We start from the raw sequence: 25,179 nt of genomic DNA, 5'->3' as shown, positions 1-25,179 counted from the left end.
TGCTTAGCAAGTGAAAGCCCTGAGTTCATATCCCAGTACTTATTAAAATGAAAAACAAAATTAAATTAAATTAAAAACTCAAGCTGTTGAAGCTATCGAGAGCAACCATGTAATGGACTTCTTGAAATTCTACAACCCAGAATTGCCACCAGCTTGTTTTTGTTCTTTTTTATGCAAAATAATATTTATTAAATGGGTGAAAGAACATGGAGGCTTTTGAGGGGGGCTCTTTTGGCTTGAGGTTGATTGGAGGTGGGAAGTATGTTACGAGGTACTTCCTGAGTAGAATTATTTTCATCTATTTTACTTTATTAGTTTTTTTATTCATTTATTCATATTGCATACATTGTTTGGGCCATTTCTCCCCCTACCCCTGCCCCCTCCCTCTCCTCCCCCCTGCCCCGCTTCCAGGCAGAACCTATTCTGCCCTCTTCTAGAATGTTGTTGAAGAGAAGACATAAGCAATAATAAGAAAGACAAAGCATTTTTGCTAGTTGAGATAAGGATAGCTATACAGAAAGATTCCTAGCATTGCTTCCATGCACAAATGTGTTACATTCCCAAGTTGATTCATCTGTATCTGACCTTTTCACTAGTTCCTGATCCACTTCTCATATTGACCTCTGTCGCTTTAAGGTTTCTGTATTAGTTCCTCTGCAGTGGGGACATCAAATACTTTTATATTTTGGGTTTCTTACCTATCCCCATACCTCCTGTATGTGCTCTCCCTTTATCATGTGACCCAAGTCCAACCACATTGCTGTATTTGCCCTAGATCTTAAGTCCACATATGAGTGAGAACGTATGATTTTTGGTCTTCTGAGTCTGGCTAACCTTGCTCAGAGTGATGTTTTCCAGTTCCATCCATTTACTTGCAAATGATAAGATTTCATTCTTCTTCATAGCTGAGTGAAATTCTGTTGTGTATAAATCCCACATTTTCTTCATCCATTCATTGGTAGTGGGCATCTTGGCAGTTTCCATAACTTGGCTATTGTGAATAGCACTGCAATAAACATGGGTGTGCAAGTGCCTCTGGAGTAACCTGTGTTGCATTTCTTTGTGTATATCCCCAGGAGTGGGATCGCTGGACCATATGGCAGATCTATGTTTCAATTTTTAAGAAGCCTCCATATTTTTTTTCCAGAGAGGTTGCACTACCTTGCATTCCCACCAGCAGTGTACAAAGGTTCCTTTTCCCTCACATCCTCGGCAACACCTGCTGGTGATGGTGTTTTTGATGATAGCTATTCTAACAGGATTTCTGTTTGATTCTTTTTCCTAGGTTTTCCATATCTTTGTTCAAGTCCTCTTTTATATTTTGTGTGATCATCTTTAATTCATACATCTCTGTTTTTATAGTGTCCTTTGTTTTACTTTGGTGTTTGTTGAAGTTCTCTCTGAGTTCCTTTATTTGTTTCTGTTTTTTCTCATGTTCTTTATTTTTGGTGTCTTGAAATTTCTTGAGGGCATCTTGTACATTCTGGTTAGCCATGTCTAGTAACTTCTCCATGAATTTCTCAGTGATATCTTCCAAGATTTCTTCTTTCAGAGTTTTTATGTGGATGTCGCTGGGCTTCTTGGTGACACTTATCATTGTTTTGTTGTGGTCAGGAACTGGGTATCCATCTTCTTCATTTCCCACTGAATCCTGCATGGAATTATTTTTTTGAGGAGAGTGGTTTCCATCCCTTCCTCTTCTTCCCATATCTCCACTTGGTACTGTGCAATTATGTTCTTGATAGGCTATTTTGTGGTTTTGATTGCCTGTTTTCTTTCCCTGATTCAATTTTTGTGTTGTGACTAATTTGCTTCTTAGCTAGGTTGATGTGCTCTTTCTTGCTTGTCCTGGAGATATAATTTAGCAATAACAAATACACAGGTTCAATGCCAGACCAGTTGTTTACATATTATATAGAAAACCCCTTTATGATAATATCTACAAATAGTTAGTTAGTTATAGATTTGGGGGAATTGGTAAAGGTGGAACTAAAAGTGGGGTGGGAAAAGTGGTGAGTGGGTGGGGAATGTGGTATAGGAGCTCCTGGGTTTTGTGGCCCTTGTATGTGTTTGGGTGTATTTCTGTTTTTGTAGTAGAGGGTGCTTGTGTCAGGGATTGCAGGGGGCTGGGGTTGTGTACAGTTTGTACAGTAGGCTAGTCAGTGGGTAGTGAGTGTATAAGAGGAACCTGGTGACAGGTTGGGGGAGGATAGGAAAGGGAAGTGAAGATGGAGGAAAGAGTGGATAAGAAGGGACAAGAAAGAGTAGTTGGAAGGGAGAACAATGGATTGTAGCACAGGAGATGGAGGGGAAGTGATGAGGGTAAGAATAGGGATAAGAGATTAATGATGCTGAAATTAATAATACAGGGGGAAAAAAGAAACACAATAAAAAACACCAGGTTCAGGAACCACAAAAAGTTCAGTCTTTTGGTAAAAGTTTCTGGAGTTATTCCTTAGGTGTCCAATCCTGGCATTGGCATACATGGAGAAGCTCTGATGTGATCTCACCAGGTGACTGGCTTGTGAGTAGTATTTGGTCTTTCTGTCCACAAGGCTAGTTGGAATTCTGAGGTGAGGTAAGACTGCCAGCTCATGCAGGGTGGTCAGAGCTGTTGTTTTCACCAAGCAGCAGCTATTTTGCCCTTCAGCTGCAGCTCTGTTTGGTCAGCTCCTCCCCCAGCAAAGTGGAGCAATTCAGTTTTGAATGCTGCCCTCTGTCCCCAGAGATCAGTTCCAGGATCCACCACCTGCCCTGCTTTGGGAGGTTGGCTTTTCACCCTGCCCCAACTCTCAGACTTTATGCTCTTTCCAATCTCTGCTGGGTGCTAGTGGCTTCTCTGGGATGTTGGATTATCACCCTACCCCTGTTCTCAGCCTTTGCTGCTCTTTCCACCTTTCACTGAGAGTTTGTCACTGAGAGTTCTGTTCCTTACCCCACCCCTGTTCTCTGGGGCAGGTTCAGGATTCCACCCCCACCTCCACTATTAGTGTTAGATTACAGATTGCTGTTTATGTTTTTCAGTTTTGCTGGTGGCAGGGGGTGGGGGTTTTCAGTCTGCTAGGGGCAGCCCTGGATTATTTTCCCAGGGAGTAGGTAGGGGAGTCGTTTGTGGTGCATGATGCTCACATGTTTGTTTTGTGGTTTCACACAAGCAATGTTACCACTTTTTTCAGTATGGTGCAGCATAGGGAGGTTTTCCATAGGCTAGGGGTCCAGGATGTCACAGAATTTGATTCTGATTGATGCTCTGTCTTCTGCTTGTTTAAAGAAAAAAAGAAAGAGGAAAAAGTGTGCAAAATGGCTGGGAGGACTTTTATTCCCAGGGCCAGACATGCCTTGTTAGCTGTGCCATGTGGGATTTCCACATCTGTTAGGTGCAATTAGAGGCTGACTTAAGGGTCAGTCTTTGAATTTTACATGCACCTAATGTGATGGTTGTTATTATTTTGGCTAGGAGCAATCAGAATTACCCAAGTGTACCTCCAATGTGTCAAGGAGGTTTCTGGTGTCACAGAGCTTAGGATTTCTGATTCCCTACCCTAGCTGCCATCCTCTAAAATTTTCTAGAATTTTAAAATAATATAAATACATTGGATGCTATACACAAATGAGAAGAAATAAGATGTTTTACCTTATTGCTAGCAGAATAAAAATATCTGCTTTCCTTTTTAAAAGCATACTTAATTAACATTTGAAAAATGTGTATCAGCACTTTGCTTCAAATCAGGAATATTTCAGCTCTCCATAGAATTTTCTTATTCATCCCTGTCGCCACTGTTTGTACATGCCAAATAGTCAAGGCCGATTTTTTTTCAAGTAGCAAAAAATGGGAAGCCCTGTGGAAATCTGCAAGTTATTTCCCAAGTGTATGTAAGAGGAAGCAGGACATAAAAAGAAAAGAAAGAAAGACACCATTTAACCTCCGTATGATGATGAAGCTGGAATGGGGTCTATGGCAAGAAGCAAATCAGTGGCGTCTCCCTTTTAACCTGTTACTTTCAATTGTCCAAAGTACAGTCCAACATGAAAACCATCAAAGTGAAGGCTAGAAGACTGGACAGAGAACTAAGTTGCTGTAAACCATAATTCCCATATCATATTCTGGCCTCAAAGACGATAGTTCACCAAATTTTGGTTTAGAAGAAATAAAATTAGACTAAGCATTTAAGATAATTTTATTGAAAAAATATAACAAAACATAAGTGTGTGTGTTTTCTTTAATTCATAGGAAAATGCCCACATCTCTAAGGTAACACTGTGCCATATAGGCTGCCAAAGAGTACAACCTATAAACAGAAAGGGAGGCCTAGCCAAAGACCATCTTAAGTGTGGCCATGGAAGACAATGAAAATAGAAGAACCGGTTAGAGAATGTCTATGAATACCATGGTGACTGACCAAGAAATTTCCTCTTCCTATCAGAGATCAAAATTTTTACTTTCTAACCTATAAAATATAATCATTGCTGAGGATACTTGACCACTATATATTATTTACCAATATCTCCTTCTAAGAAAAGGAATTTAAAACCATTTATACACAACAGTAAATCAGTGAAGCTAGATATAGATAAATTTATCATTTGGGTGTCTAACAAGACAAAGAGGTGATACATCACAAAGTAACCAAGACTTACACATTAATTAAGGACTAATTCTGGACTTGATCTGCTCCCTTTGACTCAGTTTTGTGTATGGAAACCTAAGCTTATGGATGTATTTTGGACAATAAGGGATGTACATATGAAACAATTTTTGCTTTTCAGCCCCAGCATCTGTTTACCCTTTTTCTGAGGACAAGATCATGAATCCCTTTGGAAATCTAACCTGTCTCTTTTCTCAGTCATATGGATTCAGTTGGGTTAATCCCATACATGTTTAATGGGTCTTAAATAGTCCCTGGCCCTTTTCCATTATTAAAGCCAGAAGGGAAGGTTGACTCCCTCTCATACTCAGAATGTCTCTCTTCTTCCATCACATCTCTCTGATTCACTCTTTGCATTCCTTTTACACTCTAAGTGAAAGTGAAAGATTGGACCCACCTGGATAATCCAGGACAATCTCTCAATCTCAAAGTCCATTCCTTTAACCACCTTTTTAAAGTTTCTTTTACCATGAAAAGCAAAATATTCATAGATTATATTGTTTAGGGTGTGGAACCATCTTTGGAAGGTCATTATTCTACCTTCTACAGCATTGCTACTATAGTTTTTAATGGGATTTTAGTGGAATGCATTGCAGAAATGGAATCACAGTGATGAATGTTTATAAACAGTAAGTCAGTTCACCATCTGAAAATCAACTAAGTACATTCTTTGTGACATTTATACAAAGTGAAGATTGTCCTTATTACCTAGACCCACTTTATCTCTGAATGACAATTACAGTACACAGTGTGGCTCATACAGGAGAGAAGTCATGGGTCCTTCTTCCCTGTAATGCAAGGACCATAGTTTGGCAATAATGAAAACATTCCACATTGGGTCACTGAAGTAGATCACCATGTATCATTCATCTCTTTCTAACAGATGGTCATTTCCCCACTTTCAAATTCTATGTAGCTGGATGTATCAGGCCAAGGCAACTTCTTGAGGTAAATATAGAAACTATCATCTCCATATTAAGATTAATATTAATTTTGTTTACTGAATCTGTATCAAAGCCAGATGCATTATTGCCTGATATATTGAAATTCAAGCCTATCTAAAAAGTGAGTAGGTAAAACAAAATGTACTAGGGATGGGGAGAGCAGGGTTCTAGTCTCTCTGCCAGTAATATCCATGAATTCTTGGACAGTCATTTCCCTCCATGAGTTTCCTCATTCATGAAATGGGAGAAGTAAGTGGAAACATTTTTAGGTCATTCCAGTTCTGTAAATCACTATGACTAACTATATCAGATATTTAATCCGAAGAATTTTTTAAACTTCTCATTTTTGTTGGCATTTCCAATGTAATCAGGACCTTATAGATGGCTATCTTTTAATATTTAAAATATATAATAATTTATGCTATTAGCTATTAGAAATTGCATTTAACTTTTTTTCAGCTCATTTTTCAAAAGGTTATTTCTCTGACCTTTGAAAAGAAGAAAATGCAGATTTCTTCTAGGCAGAAGAGACAGTACAGTGTCATTATCAGTACTGAGCTTTCTGGATCCAGATTGCCAGGGCTCAGTATCCTGATTCTCTTTCAACTGCATACTTGCAGAAAGGTGTTTTAACCTCCCTGTGCTCTAGTTTCTTAATCTGTAAACTAAGAATGATATATTAACTAACTCACAAGAAGATGAGGTAGAGAGAATGAGCTAATGCAAAGCTCTTACTACACAGCTGGACCTACAGCAAAGGTCCAATAAATGAGTGCTATTATAAGATCCACAGGCTTATTTTTTATAGCTGAGGATTCCACCTTGAAATAGCCACCAGACCCATTTTCCCAGCTGAATCTGCTCCCAAATGTCTGAATTCCTCCAGTTAATGACATGTTCTGCTGAAATGATAGCAAAGAAGATATGAAAGCATGTACAAAGGGGCCGTCCTTTTACCAGGGGTTGTAAAACACAGTAGGTCTACAGTTGTTTCTTTGAATGTGTTTTAACCATGTAGGGAATTTTAAGCAACACTTGGATCTCTCAGAACAAAATTATTGAGTTCCAAAATTGCCATGTGATTCTATACTAAAAAAATGGAGGAAGTAGTACAAAGGTCATAGGTAAGCAAGTTCTCACATAGGGTGAGAGTCCTTGGGCACTAGTAGTTAATAGCATTTGGGCCTGGGTTCAAGTGTGAGATGTAAGCTCTAGAGTTGAACTTCAGAAAAGGCACCTCTTGTCCTTCCCCCTATTTGTTAGTTTTTGACACTGCTTTCAAGGGTGAGTCTCAGTGCCTAGGCATTCTTTGCAGAAACAAATGTGACAACTGGTTCAATTTGTGGTTTCTTGTGGGTCATCCCAAAACAAAGGCCTCTAATTTAAAAATTTAGTAGTGACTTTCATCTTCATGGAGAAAAAAAATGAAAGTAATGATGAGAAGATAAATCTTTATGTTAAACATCAGCATTTCCTCTAATTAGCTCATTACATAATTTAGTCTCTATGACAAATCTGTGAGGTGGGAGAACTTTAGCCATGTCCTATGAAATGAAACAAGGGCTCACTGAGATTAGGCAGCATGCCCAAAGTCACAATGCTACTTAGACGTGTGCTTATCTGAGTTTAGATTCCCTGGCATTGACCTCTGTACTTTGTTGACTCTATAAAGACACAGGGAGGCGGCCTTCCCCTATTCCTCATCTCACCAGCAGAAGGTGTCTTTAGCATCCAGGTTCACATTCACTACTTGTGTTTACTTATGAAGAGCTCTGCTCCAGTGATTAAGGACCTAAAGCGAATAATTACCCTGTGATTTGCAAGCAGTGCACTGGCTGGTATTTCTCGAAGTAGCATTGCCATATAAATATTACCTGTGTGCTGTGTCAGCTTATTGCCCACCTTGAGAGCAATCTTCTTATTAGTTTTATGGCACATTAAGTCTCCTTTTGGAATGAATTGGGTTTGTATGAGTGGGACTGGTTACATCAGAATAAAAGAGTAAACAGCAGGGATGACTGGAAAGCTATAAAACAGAAGCATTAGGGGAAAGTAAGGGGGAGGAAGGGGAAGTGTTTAAAGGAGAGGTTTAAAATGATAAACTAATAAGGATGGGGTGACAGTCTGAGATGGTTATGCTTAGTTCATAGAGTGTGACTGTTACAACAAAGGTGTGAGTCACAGGATGAAATAACACTTAGCACTGCAGGAAGGAAAATATCTGGGGGTGGGAGACAGACATGTTAATATTCCTTAAATGTATACTATGAGTTTTTTCCCTCTACCTTTAAGCTGCTGCCAACATACACACACACTGACCTTTAGGGCTCAGTCTGACACTCCTGGAGTTCCCCCATTGCCTCGCCCACATCCTGTACCATCACTAATGCAAAAGCAAGGGAAGGGGTAAAGAGGGACTTAGGTACCATATGTCAAGCACTTTCCACATTACACAGGTGATAACTATGATAGCTATGCTTCCTCTGCTAACTCTCTTATTACTTGAAGCTAGAAAGCAACTTGAATGTCTCAGTATGCCTAATACTGGCACAAAGCTCTCAGTGAACATTTGTTAACTCAATAGAAAATAAAGATGATGCACTGAGCAGTGAGTTCATTTATAAAAATGCCAACAGAACCAGACTTGATTTCCTGGCATGACTTTCAGCAGAAGATTTGAGTCTTTCAAATGCAGTTTCATTTACTAATTACAGAACTCTGGGGGCTTGGAATTTATTCAGAGTCCCTAAATGAAAAAAGTCTATTGATTTTGAGATTGATTTGGGTTACAGGTAGGAATTTATAATACTCAGTATACAAAACACAGTATTTCCTCATATATTGCTGTGGGGTGCATCTCTATGATGTATCATTGAGTAAAAAAGGAAAAAAAACAAGAACTTACTTGAGAAGAAAGATGTTTGTTTGGTTTGCTACTTCTAAAATATATACATACATACATATATATAATTTAAAAATTAAAATGGCAACCTACATGAGGATAGAAAAAAGGATATAGAAGTCAAAGGCAGAAGTGAGACATTTCTAAATATATCTTATTTTATATGTTTGATTTTGGGATCAAATAAATATTTAACATAATTGGAAAATATAATTTTTAAAAGTAGTGTCTAAAAATTGAAATCGTAATGAAATAAAACCTACGTGTTAAGTTAGTGACATAGCTGCACATAGAAAAATTATTTCAAGTAATTTTAAAGCATATTTATCATCCTTAAAATTGCCAATAAAATACATCTAAAGGAAGGTAAGTCTTTGTTTAAAAAAATAATTATGGCAACCATCTATTTGTACAATGTTGGTATTGCTAGATTCTGATACTGTCAAGAATTCTGGAATTTCAAAAATTAACAATTATGTTGGTGACATCAGAAACCAGACTTTTGATATGAGAATGAAATATAGGTCAAAGACTGAAGGCAATAAATTAAAATTAAGTAGTTCTAAGTTTTCATTGGAATTACTGTGAACTTATTTTGTATTTTATCTTTGTGCTAGCCAGTTTCTTCACTACAATGAAACACCTGAGATAACAAACATAAAAGGAAAGGTTTATGTGGGCTCAGGCTTCTGAAAGTTCCAGCCTATAATAGAGTGGTTCCATTGCTTTGGGCCCTGGTAGATGTCTGGAGAGCAATGGCAGAGAGCACACTACAGAGCCAATGGCCTTTGTATCCTAGCCAGGAAGCAAAAGAGGAAAAGGAGAGGGTCAGTTTCCTCCAATTGAGAGGGTCCATGAGCCCTTCCTCCTAAAGATTCCACCATGCTTCAACAGCACCACCCTGGTGACCAAGCCTTTAACACATGGGGCTTTAGGGAACATTCAACATCCAAATTATAGGAACCTTTAAATATAAATGTATAAATAAATATGCACATACGTCTGTATATAGGCACACATACATGTACACAAAGACATCTGCATGCGTCTATAGCTATGTAGATATAGATGTCCCAGATCTGTCCATTGAAAAGGCCTAGATGCTATGGCCAGTCCAGGAGCACTGAACATCCATGTCCCACAGGTTATAGTCTCATACACTAGGCTGTTTGAAAAATATTGATTCTAGATCTTAAACCAGAATAGTATAAGATGAGCCTGTAGCATCTCATTAGACCAAAAAGCAAAGAACTTTTCAAAGTCTATTTTGCTTTTTCACCTGTCAACATATCCTGGAAGCAAATATAAATGATGTCTTATCAATTACTATTTTATCTGTATACTAGTTTCTCTCCCCATTTAATACATACACATACTTCATAAATTTATGTTGGATAAAGATAAACATGATTACATTTGAAGGAAAATTTCAAACTACACTTATATCTAGAACAAAATGTGATGAAATCCACTCTCACTTAAAAATCACTGCTATTAACTAACTTGAAGGCTTGACTCTTCCCAATTGGCTTTTCATTTTTAGATTCTATTTCAAATAAAAATTATTTTCAGTTTGTTTTTGTTTTGTTCACATTCTGTGCTCCGCTTTTCAATACTAAGTTAACTAAGCATAGAGTAATTTTTATGTCTTTACAAAAATCAATAAAAGGTTATGTTGCCTCTAATAGAAATTAAATATAGAAGAAAATGGATGAAATCAGCTGCTAGGGTATTTCAATTATACAGTGCCACAACACATGTAAGACATATTTAAACCTCCCATGTCTACAAAAACTTTTTCTTGTTTTTAAAAGTTACATTTTAATATATTTTATGTTTCATTAATAGGTGTATACATGTTGATAATTATCAAGTCATTTTTTCAGTCTGAGTTTTGGTAGTATAAAATAACCAGCTGTTTTCTACTTAATATTCCTGGTCTTAAATTCTTTCAAGCCAGAGTAGAAAACTTCACCTAGACTGTCCTTTTTCTCTTCAGTAGCATAGGATTGAACTTTGCATTTTTATCCTGTCAGCAAATTTGATGGTGTAGTTTCAGGGAGAGCTCCCCTCTGTCTGTAGAATTTCTGCATGGATAAATGTCTCTAAACCATAAATATGTTCTTTTCAGCTTAAGAGCAACGTGATGCAATGAAAGGAGAAGATCCTGTCAACATACTCTGTTGCCTCTTATTTAAATGTATTACATGCCATCTGTATCAGAATTGCCCAGGATGCTTGCTAAACAGACATGCTGGAAGACCCCACCTAAGACATACTAGATCTGAATCTTTAGGTAACAGAGTCCTGATATCTGCATCTTCAGCAAGCTCCACAGATAAGTGTATGGTCATTGCAGCATGAAAATCACTGACCAAAAGAATAATGAAAAAGTAACACTAAAATAAATCCACATTTTATGTATTTGAATAATTTTAAATGGGAAGCATCCAAATTAACTTTTCTCTCTGCTGGAAGAGTTAATAACAGAAATTTGACAACATTAATGGAAATATTTATTTTCCTACTCCTTTTCTCAATAATTCACAATAAGGGAAGATAAAGGGGTGGCATGGCATTCAAACTTTCCCTTACTTCTGCTCCACATTTTTCTCCTGCTTTGTCCAAATGTTCCTACTTTCTATTTTCACTCCATCCTTAGATGTTGTTGCTTTCCTGCCTATATTTCACAATCCTGACCTATAGCCTCTTTGGTATAACAAACCAATGCTCTTGTTCACGTTATGCTTTTTTGCAGAAGGGAGCAAATACACATTTGAAATGATAACAGTGTATTAACATGCTCTGATTATACAATCAAAGTTTCCACTTTTTTTATTTCTATGCAACAGAGTTTCAATTAACCAGGCCAAATATCTCAGTATTTTGCTGTCAACCAATGAAACTATAATATGTAATTCAATCATCATGGGTTTCTTTTCCTACTGAACAAACATTTGCTGACTTTAGATTAATCTTTTGGCTGAAGTAACTCAAAACACTGTCAAACATACATTGGAGTGTAATAACTAGATTGAGCATTTTTCTCAGCCCTGAACATTTTTGTTTATTCAATCTGTTTTGTTAGGTCATCAAGGCAGGACTCTTTGTAAGTTTGCAATGACATTTCAATTCATCTGGTACATTCCTAATGGAATTTTAAACACTTTTCCTGTGGGGAATATTTGCCTTACCGGCCCCTATCAAAGTCCCCTGCAATGTCACTAATGGGTTCACAGTATCCATTAGAAAAGAAGAGTTTTCTTTAATCTTAGAGACATAGTACAAATTGAATGAATAGACCTTTAGATAGCATCTAATTTTACTCCTTTGTTTTTATATATAAAGAGACTTAGGTGACCAGAGATAAGAAATTTTCTTACTCAAGGCCAAATTTTAAGTGACAAAGTTCAGAAAAATATCTGACTTCTTAGTTCAGTGCTACATTGGTTGTGCCACATCATCAATGGCATGTGTCAAGATAGTATCTTTCATATTTCAATAAACAGATCCTTTCTCGGAACTGTTGATTCTCTACCTATTTGAAAAACCATTATGACTGTGTTCTGTAATAAAATTCTTAGCTCTTCTTTTTCCTCCATTCCTTATATCTATCAAAAAGTCCTACAGACACACTCCTTGAGATCGATTACAAATTCAATCATTTTTCCTAATCCAAAACCCCAGATCTCTAGCATAGCCTGTAGTTTTGGCTTCTCCCAGTTGATCTCTGTGTTTCCACTCTCTGTGGCCTCCCTCCACTGTCTCTTGGGTCAATTCTTTACACTGGAGCCAGAGCTAGTGATCTCAAAATGATGAACACATTGATCAAAACACTCCAATAGATTCCACATCCCTGTTGAAATACTGTTCAGACTACAAGGTTAGATATCATTTGATTAGAGCCATATCTCTAACCTCATCTGCTACTACCCTTCCTCTTGCTCACTAAAGAAGAGCCACACAAGAGTCTCTGGTACTCACCACACATGCCAAACTCATGTGCTTGCTGGATCTTTGTACTTTCTATTTGTTCTTCCATAAATGCTCTTCTCTCAGAGTCTACTTGCTCATTACCTTGCTTTGATCAGGACCCTATTTAAATGCCATCACCCAAGCAAAGCCTGTCTAGATCACCCAATCTGAAAGAGCTGTCCCCTCCTCACCACCCCACCACTCTCTATTAATTTATTCTGCTTTAATCTTTTCTGTGGTCATTGGTCTGTGCACTATTTAATTACCTGCTGACATTTATCACTCTTCAATAAGAATATAAGGTTCATGGGGACAAAAATTTTGACGATTGTGCTTGTTTCCAATGATCCACTAAGTGCGTCAGTGCTTGTCGCACAGTAAGATCTTAATTCATATTTACTGAGCAAATATGTAAACGTTATTGTTTCTTTCATTGTCTGCTAAAAGCAAGAACACCCACACACACAAACACCCACACACACTCATCCAAACACACACATATACACAACCTGTTCTGCAGGGGTATATTTTAATAGGCTGAATAAACCAAGCTATTCTCTAAGAAATCATTCAGAGACAGTGCAATGAAAAGTTCTTTGAAAGCCTAAACAAACTGCTACTTGGAAAAAGAGTAAATAGAACATGGGTAGAACTAGGGTGGATGGAAATTTTACAATAAAATTTTCAGGAAAATAAATTCTTGCTCCATTGTAAGGAAGTATTTTAACTGAAATAGATAACTAAAGGTGGAATGCGCTGCCTCTTCACTCCAGATGCAAGTACTATCTAGCTAATCACTAATAGGCATAGCTCTCAAAAGTGCTTTAACACTAAACAGATAGCTGTAGGGAGTGGACCAAACCCAAGGCGCTCTAATATAAGAATTTCACCTATGCTTCATTACTCAGAAGATTAATGAAATATTTTCTTAGATATTTCTTTCAAAGTTTCTTGTTCATTCCCTAGAATCTACTAATATTGACAAATTTAAGTTCACTTAAAGTGATAAAACTTGTTGACACATTTTCTATTTTTAAAAATGATGGTGTTTATAATATAGCTGCTTCATTTTGAAATGCCTTTTTGGCAGTACTAGGAATTGAACTCGGGTCTTTATACTTACTAGTCAAGTACTCTACTATTTGAGCCATGGCCCCACTGATTTTGCTTTTAGTTTGTTTTCAGATAGTGTCTTATGCTAGCTTTGCCTAGTCTGGCCTATAATCATGATCTTCTTGTCTCTGCCTCCCAGGTAGCTGGGGTTACCGGTGTGTATCACAAACCTGACCTAACATAGCTTTGTAAATCAATTTGTCAAACAATTTCCATATTATTTTGAGAAATAATAGAATCACTGAAAAATCCTTTTCTGAGGTTCTTCCTTTGGAGAACAAAATTATTTGAATTTGCGAATTCTGGCTTGTGTGAATGAAACAGAAAGCTAAAAAAGCAAACTAAAAATCATAAACTTGCATTATAATCTCAACTCTTATGTAGCATTCATTACCCTCACTAATAGTACAAGATACTTTAACTAAACAGCTCATTTTAACTATTTCATAACATTTCATAACAATAAATGCATTTAGTGTCTCAAAATTGCTGATTCATAATTAAAGACCAGAGATGTTAAGTGACTTGGTCCATAATTAAGGTAGTGAATACAAAGTAGTGTGGACCAGATCCCAAATGCCAATTCCAGACTCATGGTCATAGTATTCACCTCTGATCTTCTCTAATAAAGACCTTCAGCAGCATTGCAGAATTCCAGTCCCACCAAAGGTACATGGAAAAAATAATTCTGGGGAAATTTGCTTTTTATTTTCCCTCAACAGTGCTGTACAGGATGCTTTCTATTCAGCCTCCTTGTTGGAATGTTCTAGTTATAAAGCACAATAAAAATGTCAAAAATTATTCCTCCTCTCCTGTAATGTGGGCCTTTTCTTGCCAGCATGTGGAAGGCAGTGATGGATTTTCAATACACTTTATAAATTGTCACACCCTTGTTATTTTGTTTTCCAAAATCCATTTACATTCCATGGCTTTATGTTAAGCTTGGGTTACTTACTCACACATTTATTCTGAACTTAATTGAATTTTTATTACTCGTGATAAAATTGGTGTTTTGCATTTTGCACAGTATTTCTCTACTGTGGGCTTTCATAAGGTACAATTATACAAGAATCAGAGCCCGGGGCAGTTAATTATTAATGACTAGAATAAAGTTATAAATGGTTATCTGTAACAAATAAAAGTCTACATTTGCTTCTCTCAATTATCACAGCAGACCCTAGAATTTGGTGTCATTTCCCTGTCTAATCCCAGGATTACATGATGTAACACTAAGAGACTGTCTAAAATTATGTCTGTGTGTATATGTGTGTATTCACATTCATACATGCATGCATATATACATGCATACATTCGTACATATGTATATACATAGGTAAACATGCAAACATTTCTTCACATGCACACATTTGCACACAACAAACACACATACACATAATAATATGATCATAACCATACAGGCACACACATGCGCACACATGTGTATGTGTGCACATACACATATAAAGTATTTTGCACTGATACTTTCACCAGAACCACTTCCTAGAAACCTGGCAACATAGAGAAACTCAGCATTGTTCTGTTTGTTTCAAAGATGAAGGAACTAAAACATGGAGAGTTTAAGTGATTTACAGACTATCACATAGTAAATGTTAAAGCCAAGTCTCAAACCCTGATCTCAATGATTGCAAAGTCCACAGCATGGAGTACTCAGGAGCTTACAGTAATGACTTTAATACATTTAAAATTTACTCTGCACCAGGAAATGTGCATATATTACCACATTTATTCCTTAAAACAACCCAATGGGGACATACTTATCTACCTATTAAAGAGTCAATAAAATGAACCAAACAAAATAAAAACACTAACAGCAAAGACGCAGGCTGAATGTTTCATCCAAGTTACTTTTAGAAGGTAGACAGTTATTATAATCCATGTCTTCCAATTCATATTTCAGTTCTCTTTTGAATCTTATCTTCCTGGTCTTTTTACTCTCCAATAGGAATGAGGCTTGAGTATTATGCCATATACACTTGCTTACAATAGAAATGTCTGCTGGTATAACAGTTCCTGTTCACTTTTCTCTTCTTTCATTCCCTTCTAGATGATTAAAGGTCCTTGCATTGGCTAGGGAGAAAGGGGTTTAGAACAGGCTGTATGAGAATCATAATTTGGTATATATTAAGTGTCTGGTAAAGATATTTTTAAAAAATTCCTGGTTGACATGCTTTAAGAACCACACTCTGCATTTTCCAATTATAGTTTTATACAGACTTAGATTAATTAATCATTATTCAGTATTTATATAGTGTTACATGCTTTTTATGTAACACCATACTGTGTCATTTCTCAACAACCTTTTTGAAAAATATTTTACTCTGCTTTTGTAAAAGAAATTGACACTCACTCACTTAAGTGACTTAAAATCCCAGAACTTGTGAATAGTAGTTTTCAGACTCAAATGCCAGCTTTGTGATTCAAGGAGCTTTGGATCTGCTGACTTCTTCACAAAGTATGAGGTTGGTACATCTTAAGCTCAAGTTGACTTACCTGTGCCATAAAGCTTTGCCCAACTATTATGGTTCATATTGTATATTCTTTCTCCGAGTTCCTATTATGACCTCTAAATCTGTAGATGAGCTGTATCGCTTCTGCAACTCAGATGACCTCGGCAAAAATTCTCTGGACCAAAAAACATCTCTTTTCTTTTTGCAATTATATTGTTATTTGGAAACTTCCAAGAACATGGAAGACAGGCAACATCCTTTACACATCAGCCATGTGAGTCCCAATCATGATTATGAGGAACACTCAGTCATTGACTATGGTAGATCAAGCCAAGCCTAAGAGATGCAAAATTTGAAGGAAATGAGATAGATCACTTAGTTTCACACAGCAGTAAGAGCGTAACACAAGAGCAGATTTTGGAAAGTCAAATACATATGAAATTATGGGTTAGATATCAGAAGTACTGGTGAATGAATGAAAAGTATTGCTTCAATCTCATCAAGTACTATGAAAAGCAGACAAGGAGAAGCACTTCACATTCAAAATCCTGGAATGTAACAATGTAGTTCTACAAGAGGATCATTTTCCCTCAGTCCAAGTTATACCATCATCATAATTAATGGCTATTAACCTACCATCTTTTAGTATACAATTCATCCAATTCTGTTCTGTGATGCTGTCTCTAAGTCTTTACTACACACATTTCTTTTTTGTTAATTTGCTCTCTATTAGGGTTTTTTGTTTTGTTTTGTTTTGTTTACCAGCAGCACATGTAAAAGGGAGATTAGAACACAGAAGACTGAGAAAGGAATTGATTCATTTAGTTTTGTGTCTAGTTTTTGCAAAGGTCTCCTCAGCAAGAGTTTTCTAGTTCTGCAAGCAGCATTTGGTTCCACTTTCCAGTTTTTCCTAGCTCTCACTCTGTAACAGTAACAGCTAAGCAGCACACTGTTCTCAGAAGTCTGAGAAACTCAGCTCTTCCTCTGAGTTTCCAAGGTACCAACACTGGTCTCTTGATCACAAGTCATCAATCATCAGGAACTCCTCTCCCAGGTTTCCAGCTTTTGATCCTAACATCTTTATTTTGTCTCTCCAGATGTAATGGTGTTAGATGTTTCCTATAGTAAACTTGGTGTTTTCTATTGACTTCTTAGTACTCCAATACCTATCCGACCAATTAATCTACATTAAATTCTTTCAGGAAAATAACTATTGGAGTTCATGTTCCTGACAGGACCCTGCTTGATTCTCTGTGTCTGTATCATCTGGGTTGAGTTTCTAATAGAGTAACCAGAAATGCCTTCCCCTCAGTGTGAATGGTTAGTTAAAGTCCCCTTCCCTGTAGGAAACTTCATTTTAAATTTGGCTATTGCTTCTCCAAGGTAAGGTATATCCAGGCTGACTCAAGGTTGCACCCTGCTGGTTTAAAGTAGATAGCAGGTGGACAAGTGTGAGAAGAGCCTACTTTTGAGTTCAGTTTGGACAAAAGTCAATGTCAGAGCCATTACAGACTCTACTTCCTTATAGCAGTGAGCCTTATCCAAACTTTTAATCAGTTGATTTTATGACATTTTTCACCTTATACTTCCTTAAGCATCATTGTAATCAGAGTATGTTAAAATCAATTTTTATTTGAAAATTTGATGAAATTCCTAAAGGTCCATGAGAAGTCTTTGGAAGTAGTGCCCACTTTCTGCTTGATAAGAAGCCTTATTCTCTTTCTTTGGTTATTGAAGATTGTATTGAACTGAATCTGGACTCCAAAGATCATTATGACAACACCTCTAAAATTACCAAACACCTTCTTTCTGAAATGTGCTTATAGAGGGGAGAAAATAGAGCTTGTCCTGCTCACTTTCTTTCCAATTAAAAAAAAAAAAGAAATGAAAAGGGAAGAATGCCAGTTTTTTCCCATTTCATTGTAGGAAAAGTGAGAAACAGCCACTAGGGACTCCTACTTTATTATGAGAAAAGTTGATGACCTCAAATGAAAAGAATGCATTTTTCATTTTAAATATGTTTAAATTTTCATTCTCACTCATTTAAAATCCATTTTCTAAAGAAATAATAACTTATAGGAGATTAAAATGAAATGTATTTTCACTTGTAATATTTATATTCTTCTCCCTCTCAAGAGGAAATTCAGCATCAGGTAATATCAACTCATAACAGTCTTAAAAAATTGTTAAGAGAAAGTATTTGAACTAGTGAGATGAAATTATTGCTTAGTAGTAAGTTTATGTGACATTTACAGCAACCTTAATATTTTGTAGTACCTGACAGTGGCATCTTTATATTTTTGTAAGAAAAGCTGTAGTCTTATAACTTCCTTTGGTTTCAACTGTCAGTAACTGTCATAGGGTTTTGGCTACTCGTATCTCTCCTGTTCTGCTTGGTAGGAGATTCTTTTTGTTTTAATGAGTTTCTCCTCAGTCTAGCAGCAATCAGAGAACAAACTCAGTACGTTAAGTTTCCTGCCATGGTAACTCAACTCTTGTTTTATTAAATCTGCACAGTAGTATCAGAGAAACAATTTGTGCTGTTGAAGTTGGAAACAAATCTGGAAATCTCATTTGTAGAAGACAAAAATAAACTAGAGATTTCTTCACGAGGGCACCATCCTCTGTTTTGATTTAGAAATGGAATTCCTTTTAAACCTTAGCTGCAGATTCCTAACTTATGGAAATCTTCAGTACTTTGAATGAAAGACATGCTATTTCACAGACGCATTTGATGCTAGATACTGGTAAGTATGTGAGGGACAGAGTGGCATGGATTTCTTTCCCCAAAGGTAGATAGTAGTGTTAGTAAGTGCACACATAGCACTGAGGGCTTAACAAGGAACAGCTCTTTCAGTAGATACATGTAGAAGAAGCATGGTCTTAAAGCACTTGTGCTCAAGTCTTCTCATAAAAATATGAAAGACCTCAGATGAACCCTCTGGCAATGTGGGACAGATCTAGGAATCGAAACAGTAAGGGGATGGGATATGTGGCTCTAATCTAACATGTAGAAATTGCTAAGTAGAGAACTGGAAGGTGTCTCTCATGTGCAAAATGAAAAGTGAAACAATACTTTAATTTTAATGCTCATCATTAGAGAGGCAATGTAAAAAATTCTTAGCAGATAATTTAAAAACCTAATGCACACTAATTGCTATCTGGAAAATTATACAACCTGAGATGGGAGCAGACGGTTGTCCTAATTAAAGCCTTTCTTTAAAACTGAGAACCATTATGAAACTAAAGTCCTCTATACTGATCTATAACTGCTACCTGATGGTACTGCAGCTGGCTTGCGAAAAAGGAAGGGATCCCATTGGTATGAAACTTAACTGGAAAGTGTGTAATATAAAAGAAACACACACACACACTCATATGCACACATGGTGGGGTAGAGTTGAAAGTGTATTGAACAGAAAGCAGAAAATCTAAGAAAAGCATCTTCTGCTATGATACATGGAATAATACATTTATCTTACATGTTTCAGTTGTTACGGTGTGTTACTTGGTAAGAAAATAAAGAATTGTTCAGATGGAAGATTTTTTTTTAAAAAAACTTAATAATTAGGAAAGCAGGATTCAAGTTCTGGAGTCTGCTTCTTCTTTTGCATCTGTTTGAATTTGGACACATTGCTTGACCTCAATTAAGTTTCTTTATTCTCCTCTAAAAATAAGGGAGTTGGGCTAGATTAGGACCATATGTGTATTACTGTGCACTTGCAAAGTTCTTCAAAACATCTACCATCAAATCCATAACAAGAATACAAGAAAAGTCGGATTTAAATAAACAAATAAGCCTATTTGATTTTTCAACAATTATTTACAGATTATCTGCTATTTACTCATGGCAGGTAGGTCTTTATAAGATCTTGAGTTTGTGAGTCTAGACATTGAAGAGAGGAACCATAAGTAGAAGAAAGGTGTGACATCAGTTTCACTAGCTTGAAAAGGATGCCCAAACTCTTGGCCAAAATGCTGCAATCTCCATATGTATTATAACCTAGTCATTATTCATCTATCAAACTTTAAATAGAAAATAAGGCAAAGCATTTCATAGAAATGAAACTTCTGCTATCTTACTCTAAAGAATAAATTTCCCCTACGTTGGTCACAAATTAAAGTATGAAAATCAAGAAAGTCTATTTTTAAAATAAAATGAATGCTGGTGGTAACTAACCTACTATCTATTCTGATGTCAAAAAGACTAAAATAATCTGTTCCTGGTGGTATATGCCCATTTCAACATCTGACATTCTTTGTCCAAATAAATGAACTGGATCCACTCAAATACCTTAGCATGTCCTATTGATGGAGTCATTTATAGAGACCAAAGTCTCTTACCAATGTCTCCAATAACCCACATGAACTCACTATTGAAAAATGTAAAGTACATTACTATATACATTTAAAAAGTGGAAAGCTTTTCATTTTCAATTATTTCACAAAAGGCTCTATTGATCTATACTGGGCATTTTTCATGTGACCCAAATCTACTTGTTTGAGGTAGACAAAATAATGTCCCCTGAAGATGGTCCCCTACCAATCACTGGAATGTGGGAATATGTTATCTTACATGGAGAAATGGATTTTGCAGATGTAATTAAATTAAGGATCTTGAAATGGAGAGATTATCCTGAAATTTTCAGTTGGGTTCAATGTAATTATCAGAGCTCTTATATGAGCAAAAGGAAGCCAGAGACTTAGGAAGGATAGAAAGGTATAAAGATGGAAGCAGAGATTGGGGTGAAACCACTTTAGGGAAAGAACCTTGAACCAAGTAATATAAATAGCCTCTGGAAGCTAGAAAAGATAAGAAGGAGATTCTTCCTGGGAGTCTCCAAAAAGAGCATTGCCCTATAGACTTACTTCAGATTTCTGACCTCCAGAACTCTAGAATCATAAATTTGTGTTGTTTTAAGTCACTACATTTTAATAATCTGTTACAGCAGAAATAGAAAGCTAACACACAGCTTGAGGCCTCAGTCTGCATGCTGAACACCAGCTTTTGAGGATCTTTCTTTCCTGTTAACTCCTTGCTACAAGGACTCATTTGTTCATACTCTGTTCTTACCAGTGTCTCAACAGTAATTCATTTCTGTTCCTCCACAAACTCCTGTTCTGACAGTAATCTGCTCTGCTTGGCATTGCCCAGTTCACTCCACAATTTGAGGAAACAGTACTATGAGTTCACTTCTGCTTCTGTTATCATCTCCACAATGGTTTGCAAACTCCTGCAATCCCTATCATTATTTTAACCCAAGGGTTGACGTGAATGTTTTCCCAAAGTGGGTTATAATAGTTATTGATAGTCATCTGACGTGACAGGAGAAAGAAATAACATTCGGAAATGAACACCTAACTGATTATGCTAGGTCTGCTCACACTCAGATCACAGGATTACATGCTCATTTTATTAGGTCCCCACAGTGTATCTTCCTGCCTTAGTAAAGGCTTCCTCCCTGCCTACCTCACTGCATATCTCAAATGACAAAATCTAGCTTTCTCATCACTATTTAACATGTTCCCACATGCATAGAGACTCCTTAACCCATCATCTTTGCTCAATACCGTAAAGTTTTCCTTCCTTGGCACAGTCTAAAGTTGATCTTTCTAGTCTTCCTTTCTCTCTCAGGATCTGCTTGTCTTCAGTACTGACTGGCCTGGGTAATCCCCACTACCTTCAAGAAAAATCCCCCAATTAATAATAAGGGATTTTACGTCATGGTCCCTAAATCACAATTATATTATACAATGATCCAATTACTTGTGAAACAGGTACAGATAGAGATATAGCATCAGAGATACTTCTTTACATCAGTTTCCAAATTACAGAAAGAACAACTCCATTAACTTTTAATACTTCTCAAAGTCTGAGTGAGTGAGTAGTAATTAACAGTTAACATAGAACAGCAACAGTGCAGTAAGGTTGGTTTTCCCTAAGCCTAGTCCAGCTACAGTTCATTAAATATATCTATTTATGATTATAGTTTCTAGCTTACATTTTCAAAAAACAATTTTGTTCATTTGGGTAAATAACCTTGTAGTATAATTGACATACAAATAAAGTATATAATTTGAAAACTTTTGAAATATATGCACCCTTTAGCTACTAATATAATTCAATGATTAGTATATGCATTATCATAAAAGTATTTTGTACTCCTTTGCAATCACTCCCCGACATCCCTCCCATCTCCACTTTCCTGCCACCCCTCCCCAGACAATCACTATTCTGCTTTTTGTCACTGTATATTAGCATATATGTTAGATAATCTCATATAAATGGAGTCACACCGAATGTACCCCTTTTGGGCTGACTTTTTTCATTCAGTTTAATGATTTTGAGATTAACCAATGCTGTTCCATGTTTCATGTGTTCATTATATTTTTACTGCTATATAATTCTACATTTCTTTATCCATTAACTTCTTGTGGACATTTAGGTTGCTGTTAGTTTATGACTATTATAAATAAAGGACAGTGAAATTCTGAACAGAAGTCTTTGTATAGACATAAGCTTTTATTTCTCTAGGATAAATACCTGGGGGTGAAATGGCTCAATCATAGGGTTTAAACGTTTTAATTTAAAAAAAAAAATTTAAACTTTTTCCTAAATATTGCACATGCTCACATTCCTAGAAGCAATGTATGAGAGTGTGGTTGTTCACTCTGTTTGTGTGGTTAGTATTTGCATACAAATATAGGCATACTGGCTATCTCATTGTAGTTTTAATTTCCAATTCCCTAATGGATAATGATGAGGAGTATTATTCTATATTCTTTTATTTTCCTTTTTTGAGACCTTAAAACTATGTGGTCCAGTGTGGACTGTAATTCTTGATCTTCCTGACTCATTCTCTCAAGTGCTGGGATTACTGGGGTGTACCACCATACCTGCCTTCCTCCTTCTTCTTCTCCTTCTCTTTCTTCTCCTTCTCCTTCTTCTTCCTTTTTTCTCTTCCTCCTTCTCCCTCCTTTCCCTCTTCTCTCTCTCTCATACACACATTTTAGATAAAGTGTCTAAATTTGCCCATTTTAAATTGTTTTTTGATTGAGTTGTGAGCCTTCTTTACATGTTCTGCTTAAAAGTTGTTTGTGACATATATCACTTTTGAAAACATTCTTTCTCAGACTGTGACTTGTCTTTTTATTCTCTTAACACTAAGTGTCTTTTGAAGAGCATAGGTAATTTGAGTGAATTTATACTGGTTTTCTTTTATAACTCATGCTTTTAGTGTTATACCTAGGAAAACCTTGCCTGATCCAAGCTTACAAAGATTTTTTCCTGTGTTTTCTTCTTGTAGTTTTATAGAATTAGGAGGAAATTTCTATCTGTGATCTGTTTTGATTATTTTACATAAGACGGAGTATACATTCCATTTTATCTTTCTGCTTTCTTGAAAACGGTATCTAAATGTTGAAAAGACAATGTGATAAAAAGATTATTCTTCCTCTAAGAAAATGCATTTTCCCATTTGTGAAAATCAACTGATTTCGTATGTGTCATTCTATTTCTGGACTCTCTATTTTGTGCCATTGTTTATTTCTCTATTTCAATGCATTTATTATAAGTCTTGAAGTCAGATAGTTAAACCTTCCAATTTTGCTTTTCTTTTTCAAAACTGTCTTATCTATTTTAGGTCCTTCAGACACATTTTAGAAACAGTTTGTTCATTTCATTAAAATTTGATTTTTGTTTTGTTTTTTTTTCTTAAGACAGGATCTTACTATGTAGCACAGGCTGGCCTCAAACTATAATCCTTCTGCCTCAGTCTCTGGAATGCTGCGATTATAGGCTACAGGCATGCACCACCCTACCTGACTTTTGCTGGGATTTTGATTGGGATAATAATGACTGTACAAGTCAGTTTGGGTAAAATTGTTATTTTAACAATATTGAGATTTCCCATCCATGAACAAGGTATACTCTTTCTTCTATTTGAGTAATTTCAACCTTCTGATAGAAGTTAGCACTATCTTAATCACTAACTTCTCTCTCCTTCTAGTCTGTAAGCAATTAAAAATATAAACATTTCCTAAATTGATTGGTATGGAATATTCTCTATATTGAGCTTGATATATTCCAAAGTTGTGTGTGTATATATACATACATATATATATTCATATATATATGTACATTTACATATACACACACATATATAAACACATATATACACTTACATTGGATATAATGATTTGGATATAGATTAAAATGGCATTTTCCAGTTACTTCCTCCAACTCCATAACTAGAAAATCACATATAAAGATGATTGGGTCTACAAAGCTCTAAATATTATTTCCATACACATGGATGATTGTGACCAGCCAGAGAAGCACAGTTATTGCAAGAAAACAAACTCTACTCTCACTGTTCTTCTCAAGGTATACATGATGTGGAGAACAGAATTACACCTGGAACACATAGTGAACTCAACATGCATGAATGCAGGCTTACTGAGAGAATGAAAGAATGAAGATGAGAACTGGATCTCCTTTATTTTCTACTACAGTGTGCCTGACCTCTGAGAAACATGTCCTATTAAATGGTGATCTCTTACAAATTTTATCAATCAGATAAGTGACTTCTTCTCTGATGAGGTTGAGTGAAAGAGAAGGTAAAGAAAGGTCCAAAGAAATTCAATATTATCCTCTTCTGGGGAGTGGAACTGCAATTCTCCTGCATTCTCTGAGGCAACTGGATTTGTCTCCCATCCGTGAACTTGGTCAAGACGCTGCTAAATGAATAAGACATTTGCATCGTATTTGTAATGAAGAAATAAAGAAAAATAGGGATGAACGAAAGGTGAAGGTATAGTGGAGAAAAATTTTTGGAGTCACCAAGATATAGTTATAAGGTCATTAAAATAAACGTGGTAGTTAATTTTTTTAGCCTTCCAGAGGGCTTTTTTTATTGCAGAAAATGCTAGTATGGAATCAAAATGTTAGATGACTGTTGCATTTGTTTCTTTATTCCAAGAAAAAAGAAACAAAATTGGTGTTTAGCAGGCACTCAAGTTCTTTCACTGGAAATGTTTTGGATTATTACTAATTCCCAAGGTTATTTCCTTCTCCCAATTCTCAGGCACTTAGGTTTTAGACTGCAGAATCTACCATCACATTTTCCTCT

Source organism: Castor canadensis, chromosome 11, assembly GCF_047511655.1.
Source record: "Castor canadensis chromosome 11, mCasCan1.hap1v2, whole genome shotgun sequence".
NCBI classification, from domain to species: Eukaryota; Metazoa; Chordata; class Mammalia; order Rodentia; family Castoridae; genus Castor; species Castor canadensis.
The sequence above is the reverse complement of the archived record's forward strand: the minus strand, read 5'-3'. Positions refer to the sequence as shown.